This window comes from Myiozetetes cayanensis, unplaced genomic scaffold (genome assembly GCF_022539395.1).
Source record: "Myiozetetes cayanensis isolate MyiCay16 unplaced genomic scaffold, myiCay2020 scf219, whole genome shotgun sequence".
Classification (NCBI taxonomy): Eukaryota; Metazoa; Chordata; class Aves; order Passeriformes; family Tyrannidae; genus Myiozetetes; species Myiozetetes cayanensis.
In genome coordinates this window covers 33996-54238 of record NW_026087433.1, presented here as the reverse complement: position 1 = coordinate 54238, position 20243 = coordinate 33996, and the positions used below count along the sequence as shown (strand labels likewise).

Sequence of the window (20243 nt, the reverse complement as noted above, 5' to 3'; positions counted from 1 at the left end):
GGCTAAACAACCCCAGCTCCCTCAACCTCTCCTCATAGGACTTGTGTCCAAGTCCCTTCACCAGCCTGGTTGCTCTTCTCTGGACCTACTCCAGCACATCAATGTCTTTCCTGAACTGAGGGGCCCAGAAGTGGACACAGTACTCCAGGCATGGCCTGACCAGTGCTGAGTACAGGGGAAGGATCACTTCCCTGCTCCTGTTGGCCACACTGTTCCTGATACAGGCCATTGGCCTTCTTGACCACCTGGGCACACTGCTGGCTCATGTTCAGCTTCCTGTCGATCCAAACTCCCAGGTCCCTTTCTGCCTGGTTACTCTCCAGCCACTCTGTCCCCAACCTGTAGCGCTGCAAAGGGTTGTTGTGACTAAAGTGCAGGACCTGGCACTTGACCTTGTTGAACTTCATCCTGTTGGAATCAGCCCAATTCTCCAGTCTGTCCAGGTCCCTCTGCAGAGCCCTTCTGCCTTCCAACTGATCAACACTACTCCCTAGCTTGGTACAATCTGCAAATTTGCTAATGGTGGACTCAATCCCCTCATCTAAATCATCAATAAAGATATTTATAGGCTCAACACTGAACCCTGGGGGACACCACTTTTGACCAGTCAACAACTGGATGCAACCCCATTCACCAGCACTCTCTGGGCCCAGCCCTCCAACCAGTTTTTAACCCAGTAGACAGTGCACCTGTCCAAGATGTGGGTTGCCAGCTTTTTCAGGAGTATGCTGTGGGAAACAGCATCAAAGGCTTTGCTGAAGTCCAGGTAGACCCCATCCACAGCCTTCCCCTCATCTACTAGGTGGGTCACCTGATCATGAAAGGAGATAAGGTTGGTCAGACAGGACCTGCCCTTCCTAAAGCTGTACTGGCTGAGTCTGATCCCTTGTCCATCCTGTAGGTGCTGTGTGATTGCATTTAGGATGATCTTGCTCCATAACCTTGTGTATCATGGAATGTTGATATTTTTTGGTCTGTGTTTGGCCCAACCACCTGTGAAAGTCTTGTTCTTTGCCTGCCAAGTTCACTGATAAACAGGAGCTTCGTCCTTGGAGAGACAGTTTCTTGTATAAACTGTTTTAATTGGTGTTCTGTGATTGGCTCATTGTCTGTAGAGCACATTTGAAGGAGAAACTGAAGAGGAGAGGATGAAGTAAAGCCCTCAGACCCAAATAGATAAGAACCCTTGAGTGAAACAGCGCAAGTGCAAGGGGAATTCCAAAGTTCTCACACATGCACTGAAGGGGTACACTTACATAACAGGGGGAGGGACCGAAGGCCTCTAGCTGGGCAGTGCTGGCCACACAGGCCCAGGTAGACGTCACCGGCTAATTGGATAAAAAGTGCAGGTGGCTCGTGCTTGGGGCTCTCAAGCTTCCCATGAAGGACAACGTTACCTTTTGCGGGGACACCCACTCTTTGTGAACCTGCTGACACTCTGAGGATGCAACCTCTGCTATGGGGAATTCTGGTTATTCTGGGGTCGGTAAAACACACCTGCGTGAGTGGGGGTTTCACTGAGGGATTAGTCACTCCTTTCCTGTCTCTCGGGTTCCTGTTAACTTGACCATTTTTGTAATAAATATTGGGTTTACTGCTGAGTTCTCAGCAGAATCTTGGTTTTCAATCTCAACATCCTTCTAACTCACCCCGTTACACCTTGTCAGGCACTGAGGTCAGGCTGACAGGCCTGTAGTTTCCCAGGTCCTCCTTCTGGTCCTTTTTGTGGATTGGTGTGACATTCACCAACTTTCAGTCATCTGGGACCTCCCCAGAGAGCCAGGACTGTTGGTAAATGATGGAGAGTGGCTTGGTGAGCTCTTCTGCCAGCTCCCTCATCACCCTAGGATCTGGTCCCATGGACTTGTGAGGATCCAAGTGGCTCAGCAGGTCACTTACTGTTTCCTCCTGGATTACAGGGGGGCTATTCAGCTTCTTATCCCTGTCTACAAGCTCCAGAAGCCAACTGTCCTCAGGACAACCTGCCTTACGGTTGAAGACTGAGGTAAAGAAGGTGTTAAATACCTCAGCCTTTTCCTCATCTTTGATAACTATGTTTCCCGTCCATGACCAATAAAGAGTGGAGGTTTTCCTTGTCCCTCCTTTTGCTATTGATGTATCTATAGAAAGATTTTTTTTCTATCCTTAACAGAAGTGGTAAGATCGAGTCCAAGTTTTGCCTTTGTCTTTCTGATTTCCTTTCGGCAAGACCTAACTATATTCCTAAACTTTTCCTGAGTAGACAGCCCTTTTTTCCATAATCAGTAGGCTCTCTTTTCCCCCCTAATTTCCTTTAAAATCTCTCTGTTCAGCCAGTCTGGCCATCTTTCCCGCCGACTTGCCTTTCGGTAGATTGGGACAACCTTCTCCCGTGCGTTCAAGACTTCTTTGTTGATGCATGTCCATCCTTCCTAGGCCCCTTTGTTTTTGAGGGTTGTTTCCCAGGTGTCCCAGTTTAACTGAGACAAGGGTCTTTTGCTGAGGGTGAGTTAGGAGAAAAGATCCAAACTTCTCTCTCTAAGCAATTATAAATCCAAAATGAAAAGACTCCGATTGAAGGAAAAGAACAAATTATGGAAAAGGAAAATAACAACCCTTTATTAAAAGTATGTGTGTATTAAAAAAAAAAAACAAGTAAAACAACCAAACAACACTTCTATACCCACAAATAACCCCTTCAGAAACAAAACTGATAAACTGGCAAAAGGAAAAAATAAACAGTTCAATTTTTTGTGCCTCTTGGTGCAATTCCAACCACAGTCAATAGGGGACGCCGTTGGGTCACTGGAGACACAGAGTTTGTAATATCCTATAGCAGTCAACAGGTGGCGCTGTCGGGTCACTGGAGATGCAGAACTTGTAGTGTTCTATGGTAGTCACCAGGTGGCGCTGTTGGATCACTGGAGATGCAGAACTTGTAATGTCCTGTGCCCGCCACCAGATGGCAATCTGGGGTCCCTGGTTGCCGCCACGTGGGGGGAGGGGAAGGAAAGAAAAGAAATGCCCTCCGGGATGTGTCGGAAAAAAAAAAAAACCCAAAAAAAACTCGGTCCCCCTTCCCTTCCCACACACCGGGAAAGGGAGAAGGGGGAGGGGGAAAGGGACCAGGCAGACCCTACTTACTCCAGCTAGTCAGTCTCCTCTCCACTCAGTCCTTTCTCTCTTTCTCTCCCCCTTGGGAGCTCCTTGCCCAGGGAATGGTGAAAGGGAAAAGCAAAAGAGGGAAAAAAAAAAAGAAAAGCCTCCAGGGGAGGGAAAAAAAACCCACAGCAGCTCCACTCCAATGAAGGACAAAGGCAGGTTTCCAGCTGGCGAACCACAACCGGTCCTGAGCAGAGAGCCCAGACCGCCCCCAGCCACCCCTCCCACCTCCTTCCAGTCACATGGTAGCCCCCCCAACTTCTCCCTCTCGTTGCCCAGGAGACGAGAGAAAGAAAACAAAAGGTGCAGTTCCTTATCTGCCCCATTCCTAGGAGACTAATCTTTCGACCATTAGCCAGGCCAGCTAGCCTTTTGTACTCTTAAGTGCTTATCTTGATAGTCAGGGGGAAGGGAGAAAATTCTTTGCCCAGTTTACAAGAGCTAGCTAAACCCACGACACCAGGGTACACTCTGAACTAGTCTTCTGAACAGGCCAAAATCTGCCCTCCAGAAGTTGAGCGCAGAGGTTTTATTGATGGTCCTCATTGCATCCCTGAGTATTGAAAACTATTATTTCATGGTCACTGTGCCCCAGATGACCTCCAACCACCACATTTCCCACCAGCCCCTCTCTGATTTTTGAACATCAGGTCTAGTGGGACCCCATCTCTGGTAGGTTCATTTACCAGCTGGAGCAGGAAATTATCCTCCATACACTCTAGGAATCTCCTAGACTGCCTCTTCTCCACTGTGTGGAGTTTCGAGCAGACATCCAGTAGCTTAAAGTCACCCACAAGAACAAGGGCTGGCGATTTTGAGACATCCACCAGCTGCTTGTCAAAAAATTCATCACCCTCATCATCCTGGTTGGGTGGTCTGTAACAGAGTCCCACCAGGATATCAACCTTTTTGGCCTTCCCCAATTTTGATCCACAGGCATTCAACCTTATTGTTCCTGACTTCAAGTTCTACAGTCAAGAGACTCTCTAACATACAGAGCCACCCCTCCACCTCTCCTACCTTGCCTATCCCTTCTGAAGACCTTGTAGCCATCCACGTCAGCACTCCAGTCATGCGAGTTGACAGAATTGCAGGGAAAATGCTCTCTGCTTTCCGTCTCGCCAGGACGGAGTTGCTGTGCTATGAGTCCAGGTGCAAGATGCAGCAAAGAACCACATGGCACACAGGTAGGCAGGTAGGAGGCAAAAAGGGTTTATTCAAGTTTCCCGCGGCTTCTAAGGATGCTGGAAAGAAGGGAGGGGCTTGGCTACTCAGCCAGCCAAGGAGAGGGACCGGGAGGTTAATACCCAGTAAGAACCCAGGAACCGGGGAGAGGCAGGGGAGACAGTCAATGGGGTTAGGATAGGGGCGTGGCCTGGCTCTGGGGGCAGGACAGGAATGGCACTGCACACAGCCGACCGTGTGGAGACGGGGGAGGGAAGAGAGGTTACATAGAATAGGATGGCCCGGAACAATGAATTCGTGATATGAAGCTTTTCTGTGCTGACTTCAGGAGTTTTCTTGGGTTGCATTTGTTTCTCCTCTATGATTGATGTTTCCACTGCATATATTCCACATTGTCTCCCACAGCAAGTTATCCCACCATGTTTCTGTGATGGCAACTTGTGATGGTTTAAGGGAAAACCAGCAGGAGAAATTAACCCAACTCAAAAGAGATTATAAGTCAGAATTACAATTTAATAAAATAATACAATAAATACAATTATACAGATGATGAATTGGTTTTAAACCACAAAAAGACCAGATGTATAACCTGGTACCCTGGGGTACGAACAGAATGGTGTTCATTGGCCCCCGTGCTGAGCCCCACGTGGGCCCCCTGCAGTTCAAAAATAAAAGGAGAGGAAGAACCTGTTGGTGCAAGCGGTGGTTGCAGTCCAGTTGAGAGCAATGGTTGCACTCTGGTTGAGAGTGGTAGTCGCAGTCTGGTCAAGAGTGGTGGCCCTCCTCTGGATCCCACGAGTGGTACCAGAAGTCCCAAGACCCTAAGATTATATACACTCAGGTTCAGGCAGGAATGCCCAGCGTCTCCCCCAGGGCAGGGAATTCCACAATGGGTGACTGTGAGTTGTGGGTGGACAGGAACATCCTTTTCTCTCACAGGCCTCTTAACACCCAGCTTATAGCCTGAGGGGTCAGGTGTGCCCTGGGCAGTTGCTGCAAATGGTCTATTGTTAACAGTTTCTGGGAAATGACATAGAGGGTTTAGAATACACAGTTTGGGTTGCACCCACACAGTGATGAACTGGTCCTGGCTGCTTTAACTAGGACATTATCCATCCCTTATTCTATACCACCTATGTCATGCCCAAATTAACACCCTTTAAAACTATATACATATATATTTACAATGAAACATTACAGACCATTCTCACTCAAAATTAGGTCCCCTTAGGTTACACAACATGTTTCCCCATCTTTTTGCATTATTAACCAAATAAAACCAGGTCTTGTGCAAAAACAAGCCCTGCCAGTTGGCCTTACTTCATCACTCTAACCATCCCCATAGAGCATTGGCTACCATCCATGAGTCAGTGTAGTGATAGAGTCTTGGCCATTTCTCTAGTTTAGCAAAATCCAAAACCAGCTGAACAGTTTTAAGCTCTGCAACCTGACTTGACCCACCTTGTCCTTCAGTCACTTCTACAACTCGCCGTGTGGGACTCCATACAGCTGCCTTCCATTTCCGGTTTGTCCCTACAATGCGACAGGAGCCATCTGTGAAGAGAGCATATTGTTTTTCATCTTCTGGTAGCTGGTTATATGGTTGGGCCTCCTCAGCCTGTGTCACCTACTCCTCTTCTTCTTCAGAGGATAGTCCGACACTCTCACCTTTGGGCCAGTTGGTGATAGTTTCCAGAATCCCAGGGCAATTAGGATTCCCTATCTGGGTTTGCTGTGTGATCAGAGTGATTCACTTACTCCATGTGGCATCGGTGGCGTGATGGTTGTAGAAGGAGTTTTTCCTTTGAACATCCAGTCCAGCACTGGTAGTCTGGGTACCAGGAGGAGCTGTGCTTCAGTGCCCATCTCTTCTAAGGCAGCTTGAACTCCTTCATAAGCTGTCGTGGGTTGAGGCGGGACACGACACAAAACCCTTGTGGATCCAGAGGCTGGAACACTTTATTGCACGATGTCTGCTACTTTTATACACTTTTTAGGCTACACATGTCAACTCTCCACTGGTTCCCACATACATAAATATTCTTCCATTGGCCACTAACGGTGTTATATAACTCTGCTTACTGCACATGTCACGAAACACATTTTGCTGTGTTCAGCACATTTTACCGGAAAACCATATTGTTACAATTTCCGGGTCCAGGCGTAATTCTCCCCTGAACAAAGGTTCCTGCTAACTTTAACTCTTCCCGAATCCCCCAGGCCAGCTGGGGGAGAACCACCACAATAAGCAGCCAGGATCTCTTCCTCAGTTGGGGTATAACTGGTTTCAGATCCTTTGTATCCCCAACTCCAGAATCCCAGTAGTCATCCACGTGTCTCCCCAGGCACTTTCTGCCAGAGGCTCTAGGAAGGGTCATTCTCCATGACTGCAGTGTAGAGCAAGTTCTTCACATCCTGTCCTGTCCTGACTGGCCCAAGGGCTACTGCATGGGCAATCTCCTGTTTAATTTGTTCAAAGGTCTGTTGTTGTTCAGGGCCCCAGTGGAAATCATTTTTCTTCCGTGTCATAAGGTAGAGAGGACTTACAATCTGATTGTACTCAGGGATATGCATTCTCCAAAAGCCCACGGTGCCTAGGAAAGCCTGTGTTTCCTTCTTGCTGGTTGGTGGGGACATGGTTGCTATTTTGTTAATCACCTCTATTGGAATCCAGCAGTGTCCATCTTGCCACTTCATTCCTAGGAACTGAATTTCCTGAGCAGGTCCCTTGACCTTAATGTTTAATGGCAAAACCAGCTCTTATGAGAATCTGGATTATCTTCTCTCCTTTCTCAAAGACTTCTCCCACTGTGTTCCCCCATGCAATGATGTAATCTATGTACTGTAGATGTTCTGGAGCCTCACCATTTTCCAGTGCAGTCTGGATCAGTCCATGGCAAATGGTGGGACTGTGTTTCCACCCCGGGGCAGCTGATTCCAGGTGTACTGCACACCCCTCTGTAACACACAGATAATATAGAAATGCCAAAAATTATGTTTTGCCATTGTTCTGCCTGTCAAAAAACTTCCTACCAAAAATTGTCAGCTCTCTGCCAGAAGTTCTCACCAGGACTTCCCACGGGACTTTTCCTGCCAAAAGATTCTGCCATTGTTGAAGGTTATCATATCTCCTTGGATATCTGAACTGGTTACGTGCCAAGAAACCACGTACAACCTCCTTTGAACACTGTAAAACTCGAGGACAAATTTTGGAAAATCAGGAAAGAGGAAAGGGAGAGAGAACTGGTTGCCCCAGGAGTCTCTCCTCACCTCCCCTCACCTTTTCTCCACCATGGTTTGCTGCCTACCTGCCATGGGAGACTGAGACTCTGCCAGCCTGGAGAGAACTGAGATCCACCGTGCTGCATGCGTGAGTTATATCTTATCCTTCTAGCCTCACTATATTCCTGAGGGCCAGGGAGTTGCGGCTGAACGGGACCCTTCTACGGACTGGGACACCGTTCATCAGTGAGCAGTGAAACCTCACTTCCTGCATTCCAGAGGACTAAAAGTGTTAAACCACCTGCATCTAAAGAGATAACATCAAAAAACGGCAGAGACAGAAAAAAAATGGCAGAAAACTGTTTCTCTACCCCCCCTCCCCAACCTGGCAGAAAGGTAGTTTTCAGTGGTATCTTTGCTTCTAAAAAAAAATAATCTTAACATTTTCCAATCTTTCTCTTATTTTTTAAGTGGTACCCCTTCTGCGCATGCATGAGTGCATTGAAACTTCTCCTGTGCCTGCATGCTACACATTGGGAGTCTTTTCTAAATGAGTCTCGGGGCTTACTTCATCCTTCTCCTCCTCTTCACTTTCTTCTTCAAATGTCCTTGGAGGGTCGTCAACCAATAGTCAGACCCAAATTAATTGCAGTTTATACAAGATACTTCCTTCAAGGACAAAGTTCTCATTTATCAGTGCTTGTTTGCACATAACTTGGCAGGAAAAGAACAGATTCTTGCATGTGCCTGGGCCAAACACAGACCAAAAAATAACAGCATCTAATTAAGCATGAATACAACCATCCCTGGAGGTGTTTAAGAGATGTCTTGATCTGGCACTGGATGATTGTCATGGGTGGGAGTGGAAGGCTTAGACAAAATTTATTAAAAAGCCCTGCCATTGAGTCACGAGGTGCAGAAAGGACTCCCTTGCTTTCTAAATCCCTTCTCAAAGAGGAGTCTAGGTGCAGCTAAATCCAATCTTAGCTTCAGATTATCTCAATGGTTTAAATTTAAGGGATTACAGAGGTATGATTGAATTACTTTTGTCCCACGGGTTTTAATGATTGGCAAAATGAGAATATTTATATAAAATTATTCATTTATTACTAAAAATGATCAGACAAAAGATCTTTACCGAAATTATTTCCTACACAATATAAATGTTAAAACTACTAGTAGTATAGTATAAGATAGGATAGTGCACTATATTGTAGCAATTATTGAAACAATTGAATTAAAGTTAGCAAAAAGAAATAATTATTAAGTAGAGATTTGATGTAACTCACCCATACCAATGCTCATGGGGACATCTCTTTCTCTCAACCTGGAGGGTATCCCCCCCAAGGGAGGAATCTACACACACATTTCAAAAAGGGATATGTTAGAAGACCACTGATACCTTGGAGTTTTGATGTTTTGATTTTTTTAATTTTTGTAGATCTTAGAAGTAGTTATGTAGTAAATGTAGATTTTAAAGTAGCAGCATATTATCCCTTTACCACACCAGCTCAAACCCCTGTTACCCATCCCCTATCAATTCCCTAAATTCCACAGCCTCTTTAGTCTCTTTTTCAAGGTAGAATTGTAGAAGAACACCCTAACCCTATGGAAGAAGATACAGCCATAGACTCAACAACCTTCAGGCCTAGGACTCTGGAAGGCCTCCAAGGACCTTACGTGCTCTGAGGAAGATGAAGAAGAGGGGGTCCCAAAACACCCCCAGACCCAATTTCCAAGAGGTGTGGCAGGGGCAGAACCTGGGTGGTGGTAGGACGGGGATTGGGTGAAAATCATTATAAAAACTGTGGACATCTGTATTTCGGGAGCGTGCGCGATGGGGTATTCCAGAAAACCTGGGGGCTCATTAAAATTTTTGTATCGTTATCTTATCTCCTACCTAATTTGGTTTGGAGTCTTTTTTTCCCCACAGACATTTAGGCAACAGTTTTGGTGACTCCGTACAGGGACTTGGGACCTGTGACTCCTCTGGATCGATATTCCATTTTGCAGGGATTTCTTCTTCGGTCGGCATATCTTGAAGAATTCCTGCTCTGATCTTGGGGAGCCCAGCTTCTCGGAACCGCACACGGAGGAGGTAAGATAAAGAACAAAACTCCTAGAGAATTTTTATTAGCAGCTGCGGGAAGGAGTTTTCCCCAGGGCTAGGGAATACGGTGAGACTGGGAAGGGAAACTTGGACTTGGGCCCTAAAAGTCAGTGTTTTCCCAGTCTGTTGGCAAAGGGCTTTTTGCCGGAGTGGGCAGGAGAACTGCCTGGAAAGTTTTAGTTAGGGCAGGCAGGAGGATTTTGGGTTTCGTGTTGGCCAGGTGTGGTCGCAGAAGGGGGGAGACGCCTCCCCCGGTTGAAACTCTGTGTTTCTGCCTGAACCTGGTAGTGTTTGGATACAGAGTCCGCAGTGTGTGTGTGTGTGTGGCTGTGAGTTCTAGGTTAGATCTGTCGTTTTCCTCCTGTGTTGTTTGTTAACATGGGATGTACACAAGCTAAAGAGGAGATTCCAGAGGGAACCCCTCTCGCTTTGGTTTTACGGTATTGGGATGATTTAACTGGTCCTGAGACATCTTTAAAAAGGCAGAAGGTAGTTAGACTCTCTATGGATGTCTGGCCCTATACTGGACAAATTAGAGGAATAGCCTGGTCAAAATTTGGTTCTTTTGAGGCAAATACAGTGCTTCATCTTATGACAATCCTTCATAAGGAGGAAATGTGGTCTGAGTTGCATTATGCAGTTATTCTACCTTTTCTTAACCCGTCCAAAATTGAGAAAGGCATATAAAAAGGACAAAGTTCAAATAGAAGCAGAACTCACAGAAATGGCATTAGAGGAGAAAAAGAAAAATCGTGCTAAGCATGATCCTAAGGAGGAAATTAATCTTGAAAGCCCTGGAAATGAAGATCTGAACCTCTTAATTCCCCCAGATATGAGAATAACAAGCCCAGGACCTTTCCTGGGTCCAGCCGCAGGTGCGGGGGGCGTCGGTCCATTAGGAGCGGGGGTAGCCCCTGGGGCGGGTCCTGCCAGCTCGGCAGGGACGGTTGGATCTACAGTGCCGGGTCCAGTTGCTTCGGGGGCCCCGGGGGCAACGGTGGGACAAGCTGGGACTGCTCCGGGAGGAGCGGGGGTCCTGGGAACTGCTGTTGGTGCTCCGGGACCCGCGGGGTCGGTGCCGGATGTTCCAACTGGCACAGGAGTGGTGGGAGCTGGGACGGCCTCTGCCCCTGCTGCGCCGAGAACTCTGGTACTAGCCAGACCGGCGGTAGCCCCTTCCAGAGCTGTGGAGTCAGCCCCTGTCGAGGCCACGGGGCCGGTCCTGTCTGAAGCTGCGAGCTCCCTAGGTGTCGGTGATCGGGCAGCGATCGCCCCTCCTAAGGCTGTGGGACCAGTCCCGTCTGGAGCTACAAGCTCTGCCAGTGTCAGGGTGGGGGCGATAGCCCCCCCCTGGACTGCAGGGTCGTTCCTGGCCGGGGCTGCAGGCCCTTTTGGTTACGGGGGGGGTGGTAGCGCCTCCCTGGGCTGTGGGGCCAGTCCTGGCTGGAGCCGCAGGCTCTACCGGTAGCGGCGGGGGAGTGCGGTGGCCCCCGCCGGGGCCGTTACAGGCAGCGCGGGCTCAGTTGCTGTGGGAACAGGAGGCTCAGACCTCAGCACTGCGAGAGGAGGAGCGGGGGTGGTGTCTGCAGCCGGGGTCCCTGCCCCGGCTGACACGGGACCCTCCAAATCTACCATGAGGGGCAGGGACGAACCCGCCCCTATCCCGTCGGCACCACCCTATCCTACGGGGGAAGGGGGGAACCAAGGTTTAGAATTACAGCATCGGAAGAGGAGCAGATTAAAGTTTACTGATACAGGCACAGAAGTTTCTAATGATATGTTCTTAATAAATTCTTTAAGGGGGAGGGAATAAAAGTAATCATCCTTAACACTAAATATATAGAGGCAACTACCTTTTTCATACAGGAGAACCACGGAGAGATCCCCGCAGAGGTTGTGTCCCAGTTTAAATGAGACAAGGGTCTTTTGCTGAGGATGGATTAGAAGGAAAAGACCCAAACTTCTCTTTCCAAGTAATTATAAATCCAAAATTAGGAGGCTTCGATTGAAGGAAAACAAATTATGGAAAAGGGAAAATAACAGCCCTTTATTAAAAGGTATGTGTGTATTAACAGGAACACGAAAAAAACCAAGTAAAATAACTAAGTAATACTCCTATACCCACCAATAATCCCCTTCAAGAACAAAACCGATAAATCGGCCAAAGGAAAATAGTTCGATTTCTTGCACCCTTTGGTGCAGTTCCAACCACAGTCAGCAGGGGGCGCCGTCGGGTCACTGGAGATGCAAAATTTTGTAATGTCCTGTACCATTCACCAGGTGGCGGTGTTGGGTCACTAAAGGTGTGAAAAAAAACTTGTAGTGTCCTATTGTAGTCACCAGGTGGCGTTGTTGGATCACTGATGGAGTAGAACTTGTAATGTCCAGTGCCCGTCACCAGGCGGCGCTGTGAGATCCTTGGCTCCCACCAGGTGGGGGGGGAAGGGGGAAGGAAAACAACAGCAATAAAACAGAAAGTTCTCCCAATGGAAGAAAACTCACAAACTTCAGCTGATTAGGGTCTGTTGTAAGCAGGGCTTGCAGCCAGCCAGAGGTGAGCCAAGAGAAGCAGCCAGAAACTCCCCTCCGACAGGAAAAAGACAAAGGAACCCGGCAGTGTCTGCAGCCCGCAGCAGCCTCTCACCCCGGCAGAGAGAGAGAGACTCTCCTCCCCCCCCAGCCTCCACCCCCTTCCAGTCACACACCAGCCAACCCCCCCCCTTCGTTGTCAAGGGAACAAATCTCTTGGCTATTACTGGGCCAGGCCGATTCTTTTGTTCAACTAAATGGGCAATATACAGAGCACACACACACACACACATGGCAGAGGGAAGGGAAAGAAAAAATTCTTTGCTAAAAATCAGAACTATGACAGGTTGAGAATGCTGTGACCCCTTAAATGTGGACTAACAAATATCCTGGGAAGTCCAAGCGAGCAGAACCCGTAAGCATCACACTCAAGCCAGGAACAACACCGGTTCTACTTTACTTTTCCAAGTCCTGCTGACTTCCCTCACTGCTGTCAAAGTTGCTGGCAAAGGACCCTGGTTTCATTACTCCAGAGTGAAGAAAGCTTCAATTCCTGGAACTATCAGCAAATCAGAACCCAACTCAGAAGAAGAGGATGTGGCATAGACTGTTTCTACTTTACATTTTATCTCTACAGTCAGTAACTATGAATTAAGTTTGGAACCTAATTTACATTAAGTTTTAGTAAAATGCACTTAATATTCTTTGTGAAAGTGAGTGCTGAATTTGCACTATGATTTGGCTGCAATTCGGAATCAAACTAAAATTCTACATCAGGTATCTCTGGACAATGTCTCACTGGGTTTGGGAGACACTCTCCCCAAACTTACTTCATAGCTACCAAACTGGACGTGGATTAAACAACTGTTTCTATTGGTAATGTACATAGTTAGTGTTTGTGTAATAGCTTATTGCATGAACCAATGTTATAGATGTTGATCATCTTTTTGAAAAAATGATTAGATGTAAGGAGTAGAGATTGAACAAAATTTTTGAGTTTTGTCCAGTCCCTAAAGGGGGGACTGATACCTTGGAGTTTTGATGTTTTGATTTTTTAATTTTTGTAGATCTTAGAAGTAGTTATGTAGTAAATGTAGATTTTAAAGTAGCAGCATATTATCCCTTTACCACACCAGCTCAAACCCCTGTTACCCATTCCCCTATCAATTCCTGAAATTCCACAGCCTGTTTAGTCCCTTTTCAAGGTAGAATTGTAGAAGAACATCCTAACCCTATGGAAGAAGATACAGCCATAGACTCAACAACCTCCAGGTCTAGAATTCTGGAAGGCCTCCAAGGACCTTACGTGCTCTGAGGAAGATGAAGATGAAGAAGAGGGGGTCCCAAAACGCCCCCAGACCCAATTTCCAAGAGGCATGGCAGGGGCAGAAGCTGGGTGGTGGCAGAACGGGAATTGGCGAAAATCATTATAAAAACTGTGGACATCTGTATTTCGGGAGCGTGCGCTCGGGGTATTCCAGAAAGCCTGGGGACTCATTAAAGCTTTTGTATCTTTATCTTATCTCCTACCTAATTTGACTTGGAGTCTTTTTTCCCCACAGCCATTTAGGCAACAGCTGTTACACCAACAGGACAGGTTGTGGTCACACTCCCACTCCTAAGGGAAATAGCTCTACAGGAACATGAGGCTATCCACTGGGGAATAGAGAACCTTCTCAACCACCTAAAGAAGGTAGTGATAGGGACAGGTATGACTGAAGTCGTGCAATCCATAGTGAGTAAGTGTGAAATCTGCCAGCAAAACAACCCGGATACAACCAAGAGGGTTGTGCTAGGAGTGACAAAGGTTGGAAACCTTCCTGGAGATTACTGGCAAATAGATTTTACTAAGTTACCACCGAGGGAGGGGTACAAATACACTCTATTGCTGGTTGACACTTTCAGTGGATGGCCTGAAGCTTACCCGTGTCGCACTAACACAGCAAGAGAAGTGGTAAAAGCTTTGCTTAATCACATAATTCCAAGATTTGAAATTCCTCTGGGAATGTCATCAGACAGAGGGACACATTTCACAGCGATAGTGAAGGAGGTGTGTCATGTCCTAGGAATTGTTTGGGACCTCCACACTCCCTATAAACCTCAGGCAAGTGGCAAAGTCGAATGCAAGAATGGCACTCTTAAAATGCAAATTGGCAAAATTTGTCAGGAAACATCCATGTCATGGGTTCAGACTTTGCCTCTGGCTCTGCTGAGGATTCGCATCCAGCCAAGACGGAGGGATAACATAAGTCCTTATGAAATATTGTATGGAAGACCATACCAGACTCCGCACATTCCAGGGGACATTCACATGAGAGGGAAGGTTGATTTACAAAAGTATTTAATTGCTTTAGGCTCTACTTTACAGAAACTCCAGAAATTCATCGAGTTTTCCAGGCCCATAGGATTGGACACCCCTGTTCATCAATTCCAACCAGGAGACTGGGTCTACATCAAATGGTGGGACAGTGACCCGCTGCGAGCCAAGTGGAGAGGACCTTTCCAAGTCCTGCTGACTTCCCTCACTGCTGTCAAAGTTGCTGGCAAAGGACCGTGGTTTCATTACTCCAGAGTGAAGAAAGCTTCAGTTCCTGGAACTATCAGCAAAGCAGAACCCGACTCAGAGGAAGAGGATGTAGCATAGACTGCTTCTACTGTACATGTTATCTGTACAGTCAGTAACTATGAATCGAGTTTGGGATCCAAAATTGCATGTGACCATAGTCCAAAATGTATCCAAAATCCTCCCCAAAGATGACTGCTGGATTTGTACCCAAATACCAGCAATCGATGGTAAAGATGGCAGTTGGCCCCTTATTGGCATTTTACTAAACGAAACAAACTTTGGTAAGTCCATGTTAGAACTCCCAGGGACCTGGAAGCCAGTTACTGAGACCTACTATCCAGTAACCCTGAGTCACGTAATGTCTGATCAGGACAATTACACTGTCCCCTGTATGGTTGTTAATGCTACAGGAAAAATCATTCTCCCTCCTTACTGTGATAAAGATAAATCTAAAGAAGAGATAGGCCCGGAAGTTGTAACAAGGTTGGCACAGGTCCCCTTGAGATTAATTCCTCCCCATGGTTGAGGGTGGTACTGGATTTGTGAAAAGGAGGCTTGGAAAGTTTTACCCCTTGATAAAGATCAGGCCTATGCTCTAGGGGTTGTGATTCCAAACATAACAATCTTTGACCAAATTGATGAACAAGAGGAATGAGAAAGAACTTATCTAAAAAGAATAAAAAGGACAAACGATCCCCTTATTGACCATCCCACACTCTTTCACAGTATAGTCAGAGCCATGATCCCATCTCTAGGGGTGAGTGAATTGGAAAAAGCAATAGTTAACATCTCAGTTCTAATCGAAAACATTCAAGATCATGCTTCAGATGCAATTTCAGCTCTACAAGAGGAGGTCCATAGTCTGTCTCGTGTAGTTCTACAAAATTGACTGGCTCTTAACATCTTGTTAGACTCTCAGGGAGGCGTGTGTAAAGTCATCAACACCAGTTGCTGTTCTTACATAGACCAAAGTGGAAGAATTAATAACGGTTTGGCTGCAATTCGGAATCAAACCAATATTTTACATCAAATATCTCTGGACAATGTCTCACTGGGTTTGGGAGACACTCTCCACAAACTTACTTCATGGTTACCGAACTGGACCTGGATTAAACAACTGTTTCTATTGGTAATGTACATAGTTAGTGTTTCTGTAATAGCTTATTGCATGAACCAATTTTGTAGATGTTGGTCATCACTTTGGAAAATGATTAGATGTAAGGAGTAGAGATTGAACAAAATTTTTGAGTTTTGTCCAGTCTCTAAAGGGGGGACTGATACCTTGGAGTTTTGATGTTTTGATTTTTTAAATTTTTGTAGATCTTAGAAGTAGTTATGTAGTAAATGTAGATTTTAGAGTAGCAGCATATTATCCCTTTACCACACCGGCTCAAACCCCTGTTACCCATTCCCCTATCAATTCCTGAAATTCCACAGCCTGTTTAGTCTCTTTTTCAAGGTAGAATTGTAGAAGAACACCCTAACCCTATGGAAGAAGATACAGCCATAGACTCAACAACCTCCAGGTCTAGAATTCTGGAAGGCCTCCAAGGACCTTACGTGCTCTGAGGAAGATGAAGATGAAGAAGAGGGGGTCCCAAAACACCCCCAGACCCAATTTCCAAGAGGCGTGGCAAGGGTAGAACCTGGGTGGTGGCAGGACGGGAATTGGCGAAAATCATTATAAAAACTGTGGACATCTGTATTTCGGGAGTATTCCAGAAAGCCTGGGGACTCATTAAAGCTTTTGTATCCTTATCTTATCTCCTACCTAATTTGGTTTGGAGTTTTTTTTTCCCCACAGCCATTTAGGCAACACCCTGATGTTAAAAAAGTGGCTGTAAGTGTAGAAGAATTTTCTCGGAAGAATTATTTGAGGAGGAGAAAATTTATGTTACTCGAGGAAGCTTTGCTGCCTGGGAAAAAATATCTTCCCATGAATAGTCTGGTGTTTTTTCCTCCCTCTTGCCTTACAGGGTGGTTAACTCCCTGAAAAGATAAAGTTCTTACAGACAACCTTGGAAGATGTCATGGTTTGACCTTGGCTAGATGCCAAGGGCCTATTAAAATCACTTTACTACTCTCTCTTCTCCCCTCTGCAGCTGCAACACAGTAGAGAAGAAAAAAAACAAAAAGGAATTTCGTGAGTAGAGACAAGGATTGAGAGAATCAGTTGTTAGCAGGCAAAACAAACTCAAAGTGAGGATAAAACTTAGATTTATTACTATTACTAACAGAATAAGACTAAAATTAACTACTAACAGAATAAAGGCTAAAAAGTGGAAATTAAAACAGTCTTAAAACCCAACAACATTCTTCCCCCACCCCTCTTTCTGCATCAGCTCTCCCTTCCCCCCCAACAGTGCAAGGAAATGGAGAAGGGGGTGGGGGGTTGTGTTCCATTCCTTGGACCAACAGTTTTTTATAATCAGTTCTTTGCAGTCTGAAGATCTTCTATGGTTACAAGAGGACACTTACTGATTTACCATAGTCTTCACCACGGGCTACAGGGGGAAGTAATGGCTCTACGTCCTTCCTCTGTTTCCATGGGGTTCCCTCCCACGGGAGACAGTCTTTGATAGACCTCTCCAGTTTGAGTCCATTCACCCCTTGGGCAACAGTTCTTTTCAATCTGTTGCCCCGTGGATGACTCCCTAAGGGGATGCAGTCCTTCATGTGGGTCTCCCACCAGGGCTACAAGTCCTACCCGGGAAAACTTGCTCCTGCGTGGGTGTTTTCTCTCCACCGACCACCGGCCACAAGTCTCCAGCAGGACTCTGCTCCATCTTAGGTCTCCCACAGGGGTCACGACTTCTTCCATGTATCTACCTGCTCCAGAATGGACTCCTCCATAGGCTGCAGGAAGGTTTCTGCACCCTGAAGGTCCTTCATGGGCTGCAGGAGCTTCAGTTCCAAGTCTTTGCCCTGCTTCTGGGGAAGAGGGGGATGGGGGGGGTCCCTGAAGTGAAGCCTTGTGTGAACTGAGGAGACAAGGGATAAAAATGCCCAGCACTTCCAGAAACGCTCTCTTGTTCCTGGGTGTGGGTGTTGAGGGAGGGGACCACCACAGCCCCCTGCACCGTGCACTTCAAGGAGTTTCCCTGGGCCTGCACCGCACCAACCACTTCTCGGAGAAGCTTTTGCTGCCAGCTGCCCCACACTGCACTAGCTTTTCGCCTCCAGCTCTCTCACCACCATGTGGATCAAGACCCCTGACCCCAGCTGAGTCATCTCAGTGCAACCAACCATCGCCAACAGTTTGGGATTTTCCCTTTCGGGAACTGCACAGGGTGCTGTTGCTATGTGGCCTGCGACTGCCTGGTCTCAGCACCTTGCCAGACCATCCTGGCTCCACCATTGTCACTTCATGTGATTTGCTACCCATACTGCTATCTCAGTGGCATAGGACTTTGCATGAAATATCCTTCCAGGTTTTTTGTTTTAACCTGGGGGAGGGGAGGTGGGGGTGGCTAGGTAATATTTTCTGCTATTGTTGTTTCTTTCTGGGGGTTTTTTTGGTTTTGATTTTTTTCTCCATATTTTAGTAAAATTGTTATTTTTTCCTTCTTCATTCAGACTCCCTGTAATTTCTAATTTGTCAATATTTGGAGAGAGGGAAATAAAAGAAAGAAAAGTAGGAATTCTCTCATTAGAGGTCTCACCTCCTGAGCACACTAAAGGGATGACAGCATTCTCAACCTCTGTGGGGATCTCTCCGTGGTTCTCCTGAATGAAGAAGGTAGCTGCCTCAATATATTTAGTGTCAGGGATGATAACTTTTATTCCCCCCCCCTACAGAATTTAATTTCAGTTTCCAATTTTTCTAATAAATGTCTACCCAATAAAGGCATGGGAGAATTTGGCATATAGAGGAATTGATGAGTTACCCAGTGTTTCCCTAATTTAAATTTCAAAGGTTTGAAGAAAGGCCTGGTTTCACTTACCCCTGTGGCACCAACCACAGTTACAGTATCATGACTCAGTTTCCCTTCCAAGGTGTTTAACACGGAATATGCAGCACCTGTATCAATTAAAAATTCCACATCTTCTCCCCCCAGCTTAGCTACAACCAGAAGTTCTGCTGGGGTAGAATTCTCCAGTCCCTTTCATGCATTCTGGTTAAAGTCAGTTGGGAGGCTGGAAGAGGGGGTGGGAATTCACTTCTCCTCTTCAAGTCTGGACAATCCCTTCTCCAGTGCCCCTTCTTTTTACAAAAAGAACATAGATCATTAGTCCTATCATGCTCCTAATTAGATCTATAATTTTCATTGTGGACATTGTGTTTGCGATGTTTTTGGTAGTCACCATCCTGCTCCTTTCCTCTGCCTTTTTGATCTCTATTTTGATAGACTGTCCAAGCTATATTCACTAATTCACCAATACTCTTGTCCTCACCTGCCTTCTGTAGCTTTTTCCTTATATTGTCTGCAGATTGGTCTATGAATAAATAGACCAAGTGCTTTTTCCCTGTCTCTGATTCTACATCTATGTCTGTGTACTTGCGTACGGTCTCTGTTAGTCTGTTCAGGAAATCTGTAGGGGATTCATTTTTATCTTGTTTCACTGTATACATTTTTGACCAATTTTCTACTTTTGGAATTCCATGTTTAAGACCATAAACCACCCAGTCCTGATAGCGTTTCAATGCTTCCCTTTTGTCTGGTATATTGGGGTCCCATTTGGGATCTTCTAAGGGGAATATATCTTTTAGTTCTCCTTGCATCTGCCCAGATGTCATGAACATCTCAATTGTATTCCGGGCAGCTTGCTTGACCATGTCTATGTCACTAGAGTCTAATAATGTTTCTAGCATTACTTCCAAATCGTCCCAATCAGGATCTTGTGTCTTTATTGCTCTCTTCACATACTTAGCCACTTTCTCTGGGTTTTCCCTATATGTTCCAACTGAAGCTTTCCACTGCTGTAACTCACCTAGAGAAAAAGGAGTTTTTATCGAAACTGGACCCTGGTTGCTCATGGTTTGTCTTAAAGGGGCTTCTACTGTAGGCTTTTCCTTTTGTGATCTTGTCCTACTAGCCACAGGGCTGGGGTCTGACAGAGCTTCTTGTACTCTTCTTCCCCCTGTCTTTGGTCTTACTATAAGTGGTTTCTCTTCTCCCTCCCCCAATCTATCGTTTGATTCATCCTCAGAAACTTCTGTGCCTATATCAGTAAAATCACTATCCCGAATCTTAATGTTTGCACTCGAGGAGTCAAAAGGGGGAAGACTCCATCCTTGTCTCCTGTCGATAGCTGGAACTGACCTCCTCCTCCTCCTTAACCTGCTCCTCCCCCGATGCTGTAATTCTAAACCCTGGTTCCCCCCGAAGGGATGGGGGCGGGTTTGTCCCCGCCCCTCATGGCAGAGATGAAGGGTCCCGTGTCAGCCGGGGCGGGGACCCCAGCTGCAGACACCGCCCCTGCTCCTGGCACTCCTGGAATGGCCCAGGGGGGAGCCACTGCCGCTCCCCCGTAACCAAAAGGGTCCGT

The 20243-nt window shown here is 46.4% G+C and overlaps 1 long non-coding RNA gene across 1 annotated transcript; it reads right to left on the bottom strand.

The window, feature by feature from the left end:
- Positions 1–4818: 4818 nt before the first annotated feature.
- On the bottom strand, positions 4819–9619 carry LOC126641837 (uncharacterized). Its single transcript, XR_007629310.1, has 2 exons — positions 9449–9619; positions 4819–7284 (listed from the first exon to the last, which is right to left on the bottom strand). It is a non-coding gene; the product is annotated as an uncharacterized LOC126641837 (long non-coding RNA).
- Positions 9620–20243: the final 10624 nt, after the last annotated feature.